The sequence below is a fragment of the Maniola jurtina genome, chromosome 1, assembly GCF_905333055.1.
Source record: "Maniola jurtina chromosome 1, ilManJurt1.1, whole genome shotgun sequence".
NCBI classification, from domain to species: Eukaryota; Metazoa; Arthropoda; class Insecta; order Lepidoptera; family Nymphalidae; genus Maniola; species Maniola jurtina.
Window position 1 is genome coordinate 4911448 of NC_060029.1, and position 14812 is coordinate 4926259.

General features: G+C 33.9%; 1 protein-coding gene across 1 annotated transcript in view; it reads left to right on the top strand.

The window, feature by feature from the left end:
* LOC123880960 overlaps positions 1-14812 on the top strand; it is a 75691-nt gene that overhangs the window by 33741 nt on the left and 27138 nt on the right. The window lies entirely within an intron of this gene.

The following is a 14812-nucleotide window of genomic DNA, read 5'->3' on the forward strand; positions in this document are numbered from 1 at the left end:
TAGATTTAAAAAAAAACTTTTTGTATTATGCGTTTTATGTATGAACACTGGTCAAAGCATCTTTGCTTTGTTTATTTTTTGGAAAATTTGAAGATTTTTTAGTTTTTTCGCGTTCATATATCTACATAAACTTCATTGTTCCTTTCAGGATTGCAGTTTTACATACATTTTAGGCACTATAATTCTCTAAATACCTATCGTTTTATATTTGTCTTCTAAAGTTCATTCCCTCGCACTTTCTTTGATCTTTTATTCTTTCTTCAAATGGCGATAAAATACATTTTCTTTGAATAAAACGTTTCGACAAAAGAAGTAAGTATTAGATATTTAAATAAAATGGTTCAAGATACTCGCGATAACCTGCGTTGAATGAACTTTAAAAATCTTTTTTATTTGAAATAGATCGCAACTAACTTCTGTAATAACTTTTTGTTCTCAATTGGTTGCTTCTATTAAATTTACGTAGGTAGATACTTGTATTAGTACCTAACTATATCTACCTATCAATTACTTTCAAGATGTTATTACTAAGAGGAATATCTCGCAGGTTTACTTTGGAACCATTTAGAGATCATCATCCCTTGCAGATAACATTTGTGAATGTATTCCGTATAGCTACGACAACTAATATTACATTATTATTATAGTCTTAAGGTGCCCGAATCATCTCTACAAGTTCTATACGAAGTTTCATTCAAAGGACGGCTAGCGATTATTTATTAACCACCAACTTGCCTTCGAATACCCGCGGACCCGTGGGAAGATTAATAGACGACCTCGATCAAATTTCCTAATACCTATACCCATTACTGACGATCATATCGTTTATGATATACTCCTACGCACTCGTATCTAATTTAAATATATCGACGTTTTTCTTGTAACGCCTACCTATATATAAGTTATTTTCAGAAATTTTCATCAAGATTTCTTCACTATGTACACAAGTGAAGTGGCAAATGAAGGACAAGTGTAAATTAAAAATTTATAACACCCCCGACAAGTGAAGGTTACAGTAGAACTAGAAGAGATGGTAACTTTCAAACGGCTTAACCGATTTTCTTGAATAATAGCTAAGAACACTCTCGATCAAACCACCTTTCAAACAAAAAAAAGCTAAATTAAAATCGGTTCATTGGTTTAGGCGTTAAGATGCCACAGACAGATACACAGATACACACGTCAAACTTATAACACCCTTCTTTTTGGGTCCGGGGTTAAAAAGTGACATAGACACACAAGAGACACAAAAAATCTTTTAGACTTCTGACGTGGCACTAAACTTGGGATCTGTAGAAATATCAATTCCTCTTCCGAGCATGGTAAAAAAATATACACGTTATCCTGTTTTATTGAATCGCCAACAGCCCTACTTCTATTGCTATACTAGAAAAATTTTGCAATGCCTTTTATCCAGCTTTTCAAATTCAGCTTCGCATTTATTTTTCCCCACCGACAGCCAAATCATTGCATTGACTGCAAGTGAATACAGAAATTCGGTTTGAACTTGCTAAAAGCTATTTCAATTTGTGCCAGCCCCCGCCTGTCAACATTTTAGGAATTTTAACGAAACCACTACCTATTCGTGAATATGTGGTTGCTGATACTCTCGTTTTATTTTATTGACCTGCAAAGTTCATCAGTCGTTACATATTATTATACGTGAATACGAAAACTCTATGCTGTGTCCCCATATTTTTAAAGCCTCGATAGTTCAATGGTCAAGGTTGGTTTAAACCCGACCCGTTGCACTATTGTCATACCCACTCCTAGCACAAGCTCCCCCTTAGTTTGAGGGGAAATTGGGATATTAGTAGTGATTAACATGTCTTATATTCTTTTTTAGGGGAAAATGGCGGAATAAGAAATACTATCAGTTAATATTAGTAGAAGTAGTAGTAGTAGTATCAGATACTTCAAAAGAGGAGTTTTTGCCAAAAAAAACATAGACTATTCAGAAAAATAGATGTTTCTAAAAAGTTTTCTGCGCGCAGGACAAAACTAAAAACCAACTATGATCCGTGGTGCTACGAGTTTTTAAAAATTTCCAAGTTTTTTGGCGATAACTCAAAAACAGTAGATATAGGCCGGAAGTAATTTTTATTTTATATGTATCTTACCTATATATAGATTTGGTTCACTTTATGGTAATGTTTTGAAAGCGATGTGCTCATAACAATGATATAATACACACTTAAATAAAAAGAATCGTAATTATTTAAAAAACTAAAAAAATGGGTTTAACCTAAAAATTGTCGCCAATTCGATCCCGAAACACGCTGTATAAAAACATTAAAGTTCATGTATTTTCGAGGTTGGTTGAATTTAAAACAACCACACAATGATCCCATAGATCGAAACAAGTCCACAAGCACGACGTAGTCCAACTGGAAAGCTTTCCCGTTCAGCTGAATTGAGAAACGGGCTTTTCCATTTTATTTTAGGCTTTTAAATAAAGCCATCAATTCGCATTTCATTACTTTCGAAGTTGGATATGCATAAAATATTGTACTGCTGAGTATTTGTTTGTTTGTTGGTTTTGTTCTTCTATCATGTCGCAACGAACCAATGGATCGACGTAATTTTTGCATAGGTACCTAATAGTTAAAGATCTAGAGAGTGACATAGGCTACTTTTTATTCGACATAGGCAACTTTTATCCTGGAAAATTAAAGTGTTCCCACGGGATTTTAAAAAATCTAAGTTCCTATTTTACCGTCTTAGGGATTGAATTTCCAAAAAAAAAACTGAACGGTTGTCTGCGTAATAATAGCTATCTGCATGCCAAATTTCAGGCCGATCCATCCAATAGTTTGAACAGTTCGTAAATAGAGAAGAAGTTAGTCAGTCAGCTTTTCCTTTTATAAATATAGATATTTCAGTACTAACATATCTAATATCTAACAGTTTAATGTTATTTAATAAAGGCAAACAATAGGTGCTTAGACATTTTACGATTATGATATTGTTTCGGTCTTTTACTACGACGGCGATGGTCCGACGAGGTGTGCCAGTATCGATCGCGATAGCTATTTTTGTACGAGTCGCTTCATTTCTAATATAAGTACAACTATCTATCTTACACAAGCAAACTGCATGCATTACTCGTTTGTCTACTATCTTCTCTAGGTAATCATCTGTTCACGGCTAGACTTAGGTCTCTTGTAGGGACTTTCACGCACTACAGTCTTGCGCTGCTTGAATCCAGTGGCTACCTGGGACTATTTCGATATCATCTGTTTTCATAGTGTCTGGTCTGCCAACGTTGCGCTTGCCGATACGCCGTTCTAGCACCTGTGTGCCCTGCCTAGCAATGCGCGATTTTGAGATGTTTTAACAATCGAAAGAATAACAATCGAGATATTGTTCGATTGTTTCGATTTTGTCGAGGCAATGGATTGGTCGCTCGCGCCAAGCTCAATGCATCGTCTTACTACATCATAAACGAAATACATTGTATACTTACCTATCTATTAGGAAATAGCAAAATATACCTACTATTAGTAATGTATACCTACTTATAAATGATCTATAATGTATAATAATATGTACTTATACTTACTCTGTGAATATACTGTCTAATATAAAAATAAAGAATGCGAATTTTGCAAGTTTGTGTGTATGTAAAAAGTAATCTCCGAAATTACTACACTTATTTGAAAAAAAATCTTTCATTATTTGAAAGGTATATTATTTCAAATGTACAAACTACAAAGGTATATAATACTTGTCTTCCAACCCGAGAGAAGTCAGGGCAGGCCCCTAGTGCTTGGATAAAGTACCTATACTACGTTTGTGAAAAGATACGTTATTAGTAGAAAAGTATCGTTTCAATTTTATTTTGCTTAAATAAATACAAAAATATATAAAAATATAAATATATATGTATATATATGTGCTATGTATATTTATGTGCTTAAACATTGTATTCAAATAAATCTTATTCAAATAAGCTAATGTTAAACTATAAATCGCTTAAATCAATGCTTAAATGAAAAATATACGCTCTAACGTGGGCAAGAAAATTTCCAGAACACTTTTGACGTCTGTAAGCTCATCTTGTAATTTATTCATCAAATATACGTATTGGCGTCACTCAGAAAAGCAGGTATTATTTAAATATTTTTATCGAATTATTGGAATGTCCTCTCCAAAACCAACACAAAAAAACACAAGTTTAATGTGTAAGGTTATCCGAGAGTTTTAATCTAAACAAACTAATGCCAAAATAAATAATTTAATTAGAGCGTGATTGCTATCACAACATCTAATTATTCAGTTCACAATCCAAATACCGAAAATATGCGATATCGCTCCGAATCTCAGAAGGAGACTGAACTAAAACCTTCAAAACACCCGTATTTATGCAAGTTCAATCTTGTTGGCCTCCTAGTAACAGATTGTATGACATCGAATGAGCCAAATATCGATTTTACCAAACTACCTTCATCAGCTAAATTAATAATTTTATATTATTTTTGACAACTCAAATCAACTTTTTAAAAATAACCTTACATACGTAATACAATAAAAATAAGTATTTGAAAAGCAAGGTTTCTCGTTTCTATTCAGAATCTGGAGATATATAATAAGCCAGTTTGCGCAATTTGTCACGGGTTCCTTTACTAACATTATGTATAAGAGCTTAAGCGCCCCCTCAAGTTATTATTGAATGGCACTATAACTCATCAAGAAAGACATTAAGGATCCGTTGGACTTATTACATTACATTAATTCCATGACTAGTATTAGGCCCTAATTTTTACGTTAAACAGTCATTTTAAAAAGTAAATTCAGAGAGTTTCAGAATAGCTGAAATTGAGGTTCGAGTATGTGGATAAAGTTTTAAAATTAGTTTAAGATCTGAAAAGTTTTGTATACTACCTACTCTAAAGAAACGCCGAATGTAGCAAGTCTTACATAACAGGGTACAAGAAGTAACGTTTAGTAAAAAAATGCCAAAAACAATTTCATAGTATCATTTAAAAAAAATCGCGTTTCTAGATTTTTTCTTAAACGTAATGAAAGAAAAAAAAATAATGCTATATTTTTCATAATACTTAAAAAATATGGTACCTATCTTATTTTAAAAATTACTACCTACTTATACAAAAAATCAAAAAAAAATTGTAGGAAAAATCTGTCTGCGTTAAATCATATACCTAGTTCTAAATTACGTATTTTCCTTATTGCAAAAAAAAGAATTGCTGTAAAAGTCTGCTATTTTTAGGAAACATTAAGTCCATTATTTAATTAAGCTATGAAATTGTGGGGATGTAAAACAATTCACCGCGAATTTACTCTCTAATTACTTAGGTAGGTACTGCTCACAAAATTTTATGCGCAATTCCGTAGAACGATATAACCATTAGGTACTCCAGCGTATTTTATTGCTATCCTAAATCATAATCATAGCACCTACCGTGATGGATTCCCCTAAAGTAAAATTTTGCCGCCAATATGTGCCGGGTTCAATAGGCTTAGTACAAGATTCAACATTTTTTTAAATTCAGATATAAGTTAGCCCTTGACTGCAATCTCACTTGGTGGTAAGTGATGTTTGATGCAGTCTAAGCGGGCTACCCTGGAAGGGGTATGGCAATTTTATTAAACTCATACCTCTTTGATTTCTACATGGCATCGTACAGGAACCCTTAATCCTCCAAGCAGAAACGTTGCGTAATTAAAATCGATGGTACTGAACTTTTGACTTTAAATCAAGGATATTTAGGCCCACTTTATACTGACGTTTCGACACTCAACGTTCATCATCATCAATGATCAAACCATCGCCGGCCTACCTAAGAACGGGTCAGTCATGCAAGTTTTCTCACGATGTTTTTCTTCACAGTTAAAGCATGTGATATTTAATCACTTAATTCTTAAAACACAGAACTCCGAAAGATTAGAGGTGCGTGCCCGGGATCGAACCCCCGACCTCCCAAATATCTACTATATATACTATATTATCCACTAAGCTATTATGGCTTATCTGAACTATCAACGTTAGTGAAATGTAAATCTCATACTAAGCAGTGCATTTGGGTCAACGACGTTACGAGTTTTATGAATCCAATTTCGTAAGCTCCCGAATTTCACGAAGAAAATAACCGTTGGGTAATCCAAATATGAAACGCGGTTAAATTAAAATATTCTTTGATAAAACTAAAATTAACGTTTTTACTGTAAAAATCTAATGAAGAAGCTAATGATTTTGTAGACACTATTTTCTCGATCAACCTTGTCAATTTATTTTATTATTTTATTTTATTCGTAGACAAGTTAGCGCTACAGGCATACAACACTTTACATAATAGGTTTTTTTTTTTTGAATTCGCGGTTTTCATGTCTAGGAGAAGATAGCTAGTAGGTAATGAAGTATCCTGATTTTTTCAAAATTTAAATAAACCGGGATTAGATTTCTATAACTGTACCTACTAAATTTCGACCGTAAGTTATTTTTAAAATGGCTGTGATAGACAGATAGACTTATATAATATAGACTGTATGTGGTTAGGCACTTATTTTAACTAGGGAACCCCAAAAATTGATCCACACCTCATGTTTTTTGCCCAGTAACGAAATTTAACACTGTTTGTGTACTAGGTAAGTGATTTCCTTTTGTTTGCCCGGACGACCTCGTCCAATATCTCGTTAGGCCCCGTCACCCGGACACTCGACACCGGGACGCAAACAGCGTCCCCTTAATTGCTGTCAAACGGACAAGTGACCTGACCTGGTCTGGTATTTTATTAATTTATATTTACATACGTGGGACCTAAAGGATATTTTTGTAACGTGTCTCCAGGGCACTTTGGGGCTTTTAGAAAATAGCGCTACAAATACTTAATGGAGGGCAATCGTAGGCCTGTCATAAGGAATGTATTTAAAGCTTAAACATAATATGGAAGTAGGTACTGGATGATGCTCGCGACTTAGTCCGCGTAAGTTTCGGTTTTCAAAAACTCCTTGGGAATTTTTTGATTTTCCGGTACTAAAAGAGGCCTATTGCCGTCTTCGGGAATCAAGTTAGGTACTCCTATCTCTGTACCAAATGATGCTAGCGATTTCTTCAGTGTGAATTTAGGTTTTTTAAAAATCCCATGGGTGCACCAATATTCCAGGACGAAAAATAGCCTACATCCATCTCCGGACTGCAAGTTATCTTCGTGTCAAGAATAATAGAATAAGAAGTGTTTATTTGCTAGAATATGGTATAATATACATTGGTCTTAAATATTAGGTCAATTTTTTGTCAAATCAATTAAAGGGCTGGCACTAGCAGCAGACAGACACACTTTTGCTTTTATTATAAGTCTGAATAGTACAGTTTCACAAAAATGCCACATGCTATTATTAAAACTCTATTATTTGATTTATTTTCATAACAAATAAACTTCCGATTGATATATTCATTACTGAAATTGTGAGTAGGTATTATTTAGTCTTCGTTTATCTCAATCACCATTTTCATGTGAAAAGTAGGTAGCTTCATTTAATATTAAACCACCGCATTTAATTAGTATACACACGCATGTTGCAGAAATTATCTGTGCTGACGGACCTCGTGTGTAAAATAATTTAATAAAATGGGGTCAGTTTTTGATAGCAATTAAGTAAGTACAGTTGTTTACATACGATATACAATTATTTTCATTTAACCTGGTTAAGGCGTCTCCATGGAGTTCGTGGTATTTTTGAAACTCATATCGACTTGGGCACGCCTAAAAATTATGATATTCAATTTTTAGAAATTTTGTCTCCAAACCCACTAAAAATAAAGAACAAAATTAAAAGATTTATCGAATATTTTTTAATCTTATTCTTAATAGTAGCTTATACCCGCAACTTTGCGCTACACAAATTTCAAACCTATAGGGGTTGAATTTTCAAAAATCCTTTCTTATCGGAGCCTATCTGCATGCCTTTCAGCCCGATCCTTCCAATAGTTTGTGCTTGGACAGGTCAGCCAGTCAGTCAATCAGTCACCATTTCCTTTTTACCCTACTAAGGCAAAGCCGACGACAGCAAAAAGAAAATATTCTAATTTGGTAGACAAATAAAATCATTGGGAATGCCCTCAATCAAGGATAAGAAATACGCTGTCGACAACGCACGACCACGGCCTTTGTATTGAATCTCAATCAAGACGATGATACCACTAAGCACAATCTTGTTTCTTTCTTTTTAGTTTATTTCACTTGTACCAAGTCGGGTTCAAGTTGTCTCATTTTTTCCGTAGTCGGGTTATAGTTTTTTCAACTTTTTTTTTATATATTTAGATTTTGTTTTTTATCTTATATGAATTTAAAATTAAGTATCTTTGAGGAACTGACAGACTGATATATCAACGACTGACTGACTATCATATCATTTTAAAGTGGCTGTGTCACACAGAAAGATGGGCATACGGACAGACAGAATTGACATAAAAGTACCTTGTTTTACTATGGAATCCAAAAACCGGCATTGTATGATAAAAATCTGCCGCAGTCAAAAAGCAGCCATCGTTCGCCTGTATTTACGTACGTATTTTCACGGAAACATGGCGACAGGGAATCGCAAAGTAACCGCAGCAAAGCGTCTCATCCGATTAAGCTTACACCCTCATTAACAAGATGGAATTACTTTGCCGTGCGATAAAATTTTAATGGTTTTTACTTTTCCTGGATGACATAAAAATAAAACCTGCATTAAACAGGTTTAATGGTAAGTACAACATAAAAAATATGAAAGCTAGAAGATTTATATACAAATACATGTTATGTAAATACTTCTTTCTCTTCTATAAAATTTATTTAATAGTAAGTATAAAACTTGCATTCCCCATTTGTCTGTGACATTAAAACTTTTTAAAATATTTTTTTCATTTATAGACTAGCTCACTATAGACCTTCTGGCAAGTGATGATAAGTTGTAGCATTTGCCTGAATGATGCCTATTCACTCTTAACTTGAAGGCACCCTTATTGGAGGGGAAAACTCAAAGAAGGATTACCTAAGAAGGTTATGCCACAATTTTTGAACACTTAAAAGAAGCTACCGGTATGATCCCATAAAGAGTTAGTCATGAAAAATAAATATACCTATTACCTATAGCATATAGAATAGTTCCTTTCAAGCTACTCGTGCGAAGCCAAGACGAATCGCTAGTTAAGTAGAAAATAAATGTTTGTACATATTACAAAAATTGTATTGTTCTTTGTATTTAATGTATCGAAGTCAATATTGGTAACATTGATATAAATAATACTGCGTTCAGTCTTCGATGGTACTTTAATGATCAAAGGCTCCAATCGTCGGTTAACTTTATCAATATTGATTAACTGGATACTCAAGAAGGGCAAACTTAACTCAATCGTGTCAATCTAAATAACGCGTCTATTACGGAGTAGTGAACGGTTCAACGACCATCCTTTATCGCTTTGACAAATTATTATCAGATGGACCTTTAACATTTTGAAGTGAGGCACGTACATATACTTGAAAATATATTAGTAATTTTTACGTTAAATTTTACGTAAATTAGTGTATAAATTTTTACATAAAACGAAAAACTTTTGCTGAAAGATGAAGCCTTTAGCGCACTGACGCATTTGTACGCGGTAGGTGAATCTAAGTATAATAGCTTTACATCTATGGCGTAAGCATTCCACTTACTAATTACTTATAAAAAAAAAAATTACCGCATGCAAACTTGTTGCTGTAGGTTACAATGTGGATACAATAATGAAGACACTTTTGACTCCAGAGCTATCGTTCATGAGAAGCGGTGCCTGATTTTCACCTACTTTTATTCCACGGTCTATACTAGCCGATGCCCGTGACTTTGCCCGCGTGGATTTAGGTTTTTCGAAATCCCGTGGGAACTTTTTGATTTTCCGGGATAAAAAGTAGCTTATGTGCTAATCCAGGATATTATCTATCTCCATTCCAAATTTCAGCCAAATCCGTCCAGTAGTTTTTGCATGAAGGAGTAAAAAACATACACACACATACTTTAGCCTTTATAATATTAGTGTGATATTGGTCTGCGAAATGCGAAGGCACCTGTTATGTTACGAGTACTTTGTCTTACCTAGAGCATATTTTTTAGTGTAAAAACATACTACTTAGAGGTTGTCCTTAGATTAGTCTCTTACATTCCCACAAGTCACTTAATTATCTAGAACCTACAGCTAACACAAATAGGCATAGCGCCAACAAAGTTTACCAATGTAATACTGGAGTTCAACCCCTTAATTTTGTGGCATGTCGCATAACGTTTCATAGGTTATCTCTTCGAGGATATATTATGTAGATCATGTATTATACATATGCTAGGTGTTTATATAAACTGATGAAGTTAATCCTCGCAATCTACATAACAGCGCCTACTATTGGATTACTGAACGGTTCGACGCTCCCAATTTACCGCTTAACAAATTTTGGGTGAACTCTGAGCCTTCTGAATTTTGGGACTTAATTTTAAATAATCAGGCTGAGGTCTATAGAGCGTGCTTTGACTTTACTCAGACTTAACAGGACTCCTTCCGTCACTAGTTCCCTAGTCGTCTAGTTCCCGGAATGTTTGTACAAAATTCCATTGAGTATGATTGGTTAGTATTCCAATGAGAGACGAACTACGTTTGTATGGAGTGAGTGACGGAGAGACCCCGCGAATTTTTAACCACGCGACCCGTGAAAAAAAAAGGAAGTATGCGCGAATGGTTGGAATACAATTTCCATGGCTGGGCTGCTGAGCTGAGATGTATACCTTGAGTATATGACTTTGTTCTTATTCTATCTAAAACAAGACAGTTTTTTGTCTCTCAGATACACCTATCTCGTTTTAATTCCGTCTTAAACCATAGCAAAGTCAAAAATCTCAGCCTAAGAAAAGTCTGAGAAAAGTCCTAAGACTATGTAATGGACTTTATGTCAATGTATATGATGTATATGATAAGGCAATGTACGCTCTATAGGAAATCTCAGCCTCACTCACCAATTGTGCTGTTAAGCGGATTATAGTGGCTTTACTGAAATAAATATGTAAAATATATAAGACGGGTATTCAATGTTAAAAATTTACACTACAAAATTAATAAACAAGAGATGCTTGAAGTTGCTATAGCAATATAAAACATCTACTCATATGTATTCGTAGCATGAACTTCACAATAATTCACATTCAAATATTTTTATTTCACGTAAACCAACCTGTGGCTCTTACACTGAGAGACTACGTTCCTTCTGATTTTCTCCTTCCAAAAGCATTTTCATTCAAGAGGAAGAACTTTTCCTTTCCGGTTACGGCAGGAATTTTGCAGTTTTCCAATTCAGTAGTTCATCGATAAAGGAAAAATTCACCCTTTTAAGAAAACGCTTTTGGAAAGAGAAAATTAGAAGGAGATTGCTCTCAGTGTAGTTTAGTCTAGACTTTATAACCGGTTTGGAATGTAAATTCTACTGAGAAGACAGAAAAAGAATAGGGTTGGACACAGGGCACGTACATTGAATTTTTCTTTGTATTTAACAACACTTTTTAGCCTTTAACTATCACATAACATGAAATCCAACGGGTGAAAACATTTCTGATTTAATGCTGTGATTAGGTTTTGAGAGCACTATTTCAATTTATATTCTTCAAGTGGATCGCGTACCACATCATTAATTAAACCCCGTTTGACGGCCGCAGCTGTTTAACGACTAATTTCACCACAGAATGGAGCCTCCGGCATATTTTACGGTCGATTCAAGATTCTTGGGAAGGACTAATTAAGTTTGGGAGCGTATTGTTTCTTGATTTTCTTATCTCAATTACATCTTATACTTGTTAGATATATAATTTAATTTACTGTTAATTAACTATTGCTGAATCTATACAAAAAATAAAATTAGACATATTAATAATAACTGCATTTTAAATCAATGAAGACTTATGTCTAGGTATAATTAAGTTTTTGTATTTACTATATGTATACGTCTCTGCAAAGATTTTGCTGAAAAGAGAACACTTTGGTTTGATTAATTCGATTATGTTGTTATTTATACAATTTAATTTCCGTAACAATATTTATTTTTACAAATGTGTGCGACATTATACATTTTGTATATATATCCTTATTTCGTATCCAAAACTTACTTTTAGATTTAAGTTAACAAGCTAAATAACGAATCAAATAAATTCGTAAGTACAGTAAGCCGTAAGCCATATTATATTTCTATGTGCCAGAGTGAAACATACGGTGTCTGTCAGAAAGAAGTTTGGATTGGCTTTACGTGTTGGGAAAAGCCTGGCTCGGAGCTTTATCCGGTCTCTCTGTCGATACGTCGACTTACTGGGTGCCAATAATACTCAATAGCTTTGCACCGCATCAACTGCGTAAGCTTTGTGGATGGCTGAGGATTACAATAAATCCTATTTATTCACGGCATTAGACAACCACAAATTCATAGGCTTACTTCCTTGATAATTTTGAAGCTTTTATTCATGTACTGTGTTAGGTGGAGCGGTATACCTTTTACGATGGTACGGAACCCTTTGCGTGTGAGTCCGACTCGCACTTGACCGGTTTTTTACTCTTCCTATAAAATTTCATGCAACAATACCGATTGTTCACCAACTTCTCACATGTAGATAATATTATGATAACACAAACACCAAAGTTTTCTCTATTTACAATATAGAAATTAGAAACCTGGTTAATACGCCTTCTGCTCATGATATTATGTAATCCTAAAAGTTACGCTGACTTAAATTGGCAAAGTTGTATTTAAGTTCGTACACATACAAAGCTTATCGTACGAACACTTATCAGTTATGGAAGTAATTACATTAAGTATACGTACAACTAAGAACAACAAGTAAAACTTTACTCACAGGAAATGTGGTGAATGTTTCCGTTTTATTTAAGTAGGTAGTCATTATTGTATGCTGCATTCAGATGTAAAAAATCAGCCAAGTCCGAATCAGACTCGCGTACCGGGGGCTCCGTACAACATACAGTCGTATTTTTTCAACATTTTGGACGAAAAATCAAAAACTATTATACATAAAAATAAATAAAAATCGGTTTTAGAATGTACAAGTAAAGCCCTTTCGTTATGATACCCCACTTGGTACCTATATCAATCTTACTTAGAAAGTTGAAACCAATAAATATTTGTTCATGAACACTTTTTTTTGTGATATTACAAATTCACGGTTTTCGGATTTTTCCCCGTGCGTGTGCTATAAGACCCTGCCTTTCATAATTCTAGGTTAACGAGAAGTACCATATAGGTTTCTTGACATTTACAACAGACATACAGACAGACAGACAACGAAGTGATCCTACAAGGGTTCCTTTTTTCCTTTTGTGGTACGGAACCCTAAAAAACTAATAAGTGAGTAACAAATACGTTTCGCATGTTAGTTGATCTGGATAAAAGAGTTAACTACATAAAGATTTAATTAAACCTTTCAAAATAAACATTTGAACCTGTGCTAATCCAAAAGGTTATCTCGCTTTTGTATGCACCGTCCAACGACCTCTATGTACCTAGCTACTACAAAATTAGAATGGGTCATTCCGAACAAAAATCTATGTCAAAATATACACTTGCCATCAAATTATAATATTGTATCTGTGAATTATATGCAAGTTGCTGCCACAAAATATTTTGCTCGGTATGACCCATACCTAGTATAGTAACCATTCCACAGAGCAGAAAAGGCAACTTTATACTTAATTAAAAATGTTGTTTTTATTTATTTTCCCTGCTTCTTCCGATTGTAGGTATTTACTTAACTGAAAAGCAATAACAAAAATACACATTCCAAGAAAAGGTCTCCGACAGTGTAAACATAGGAGTATGCCCGCAGGAATTGATATAAGTAGTTTTGCTGGTTGCCAGTCCCACGGGTGTCGATGTTTGGCGTATTGCCAGCTGGAATTATTGGACCCGTTACGAATTCACACTGGGCCGTATTTATTACTATTTAGGCTGCATCGCTGCATGATATAAGTGTAAATTAAAAATGTATATCACCCCCGACAAGTGAAGGTTACAGTAACTAGAAAAGAGCTGATAACTTTCAAACGCCTGAACCGATTTCCTTGAATTATAGCTAAGAACACTCTCGATCACACCACCTTTCAAACAAAAAAAATCTAAATTAAAATCGGTTCATTAGTTTAGGAGCTGCGATGCCACATACAGATATACAGATACACACGTCAAACTCATAACACCCCTCTTTTTAGGTCGAAGGTTAAAAAGACTATGGATCATAAAATATCGTATTCAATTCTTCAATTGACTGACTGACTAACTGAGATTAATTAAGTATCGTGTAACCTTTCAATATAGCAATCGAATATTTATTTATTTATTTCTAGAAAACATAATATTTTAATTTTTGTCTATTAAAATAAATATTTACTGCTATTTAGTCTTGCTATTTTAATACCCTTCTGCCCCTCTATGAGATAATGTTTAAAATTTCAAGTCATTAGGGAAAATACGCGTTTTTTTTATTAAATATTACTTACAACGATCGATGTGCGGTCGCAGTCAAGGACTAATTAATAATAAGAATAAGATAAATAATATAATTATAATATAGAATAAGATAAAATAATAATAATATAATTATAATATAGAATTAATAATATAGAATAAGATAAAATTAAATTCTCTTGGATTTGGATCTGACTACTAGTTACTATACCTAAGCAGTTCAGGATTTGAGAGACGCCACTTTCAAATATTGCATACGAAAGGTCTGTACACAATATGCAAAGTTTTATATCTTTTCAATACTAAGTTTCAATATTATTTAGATCAAA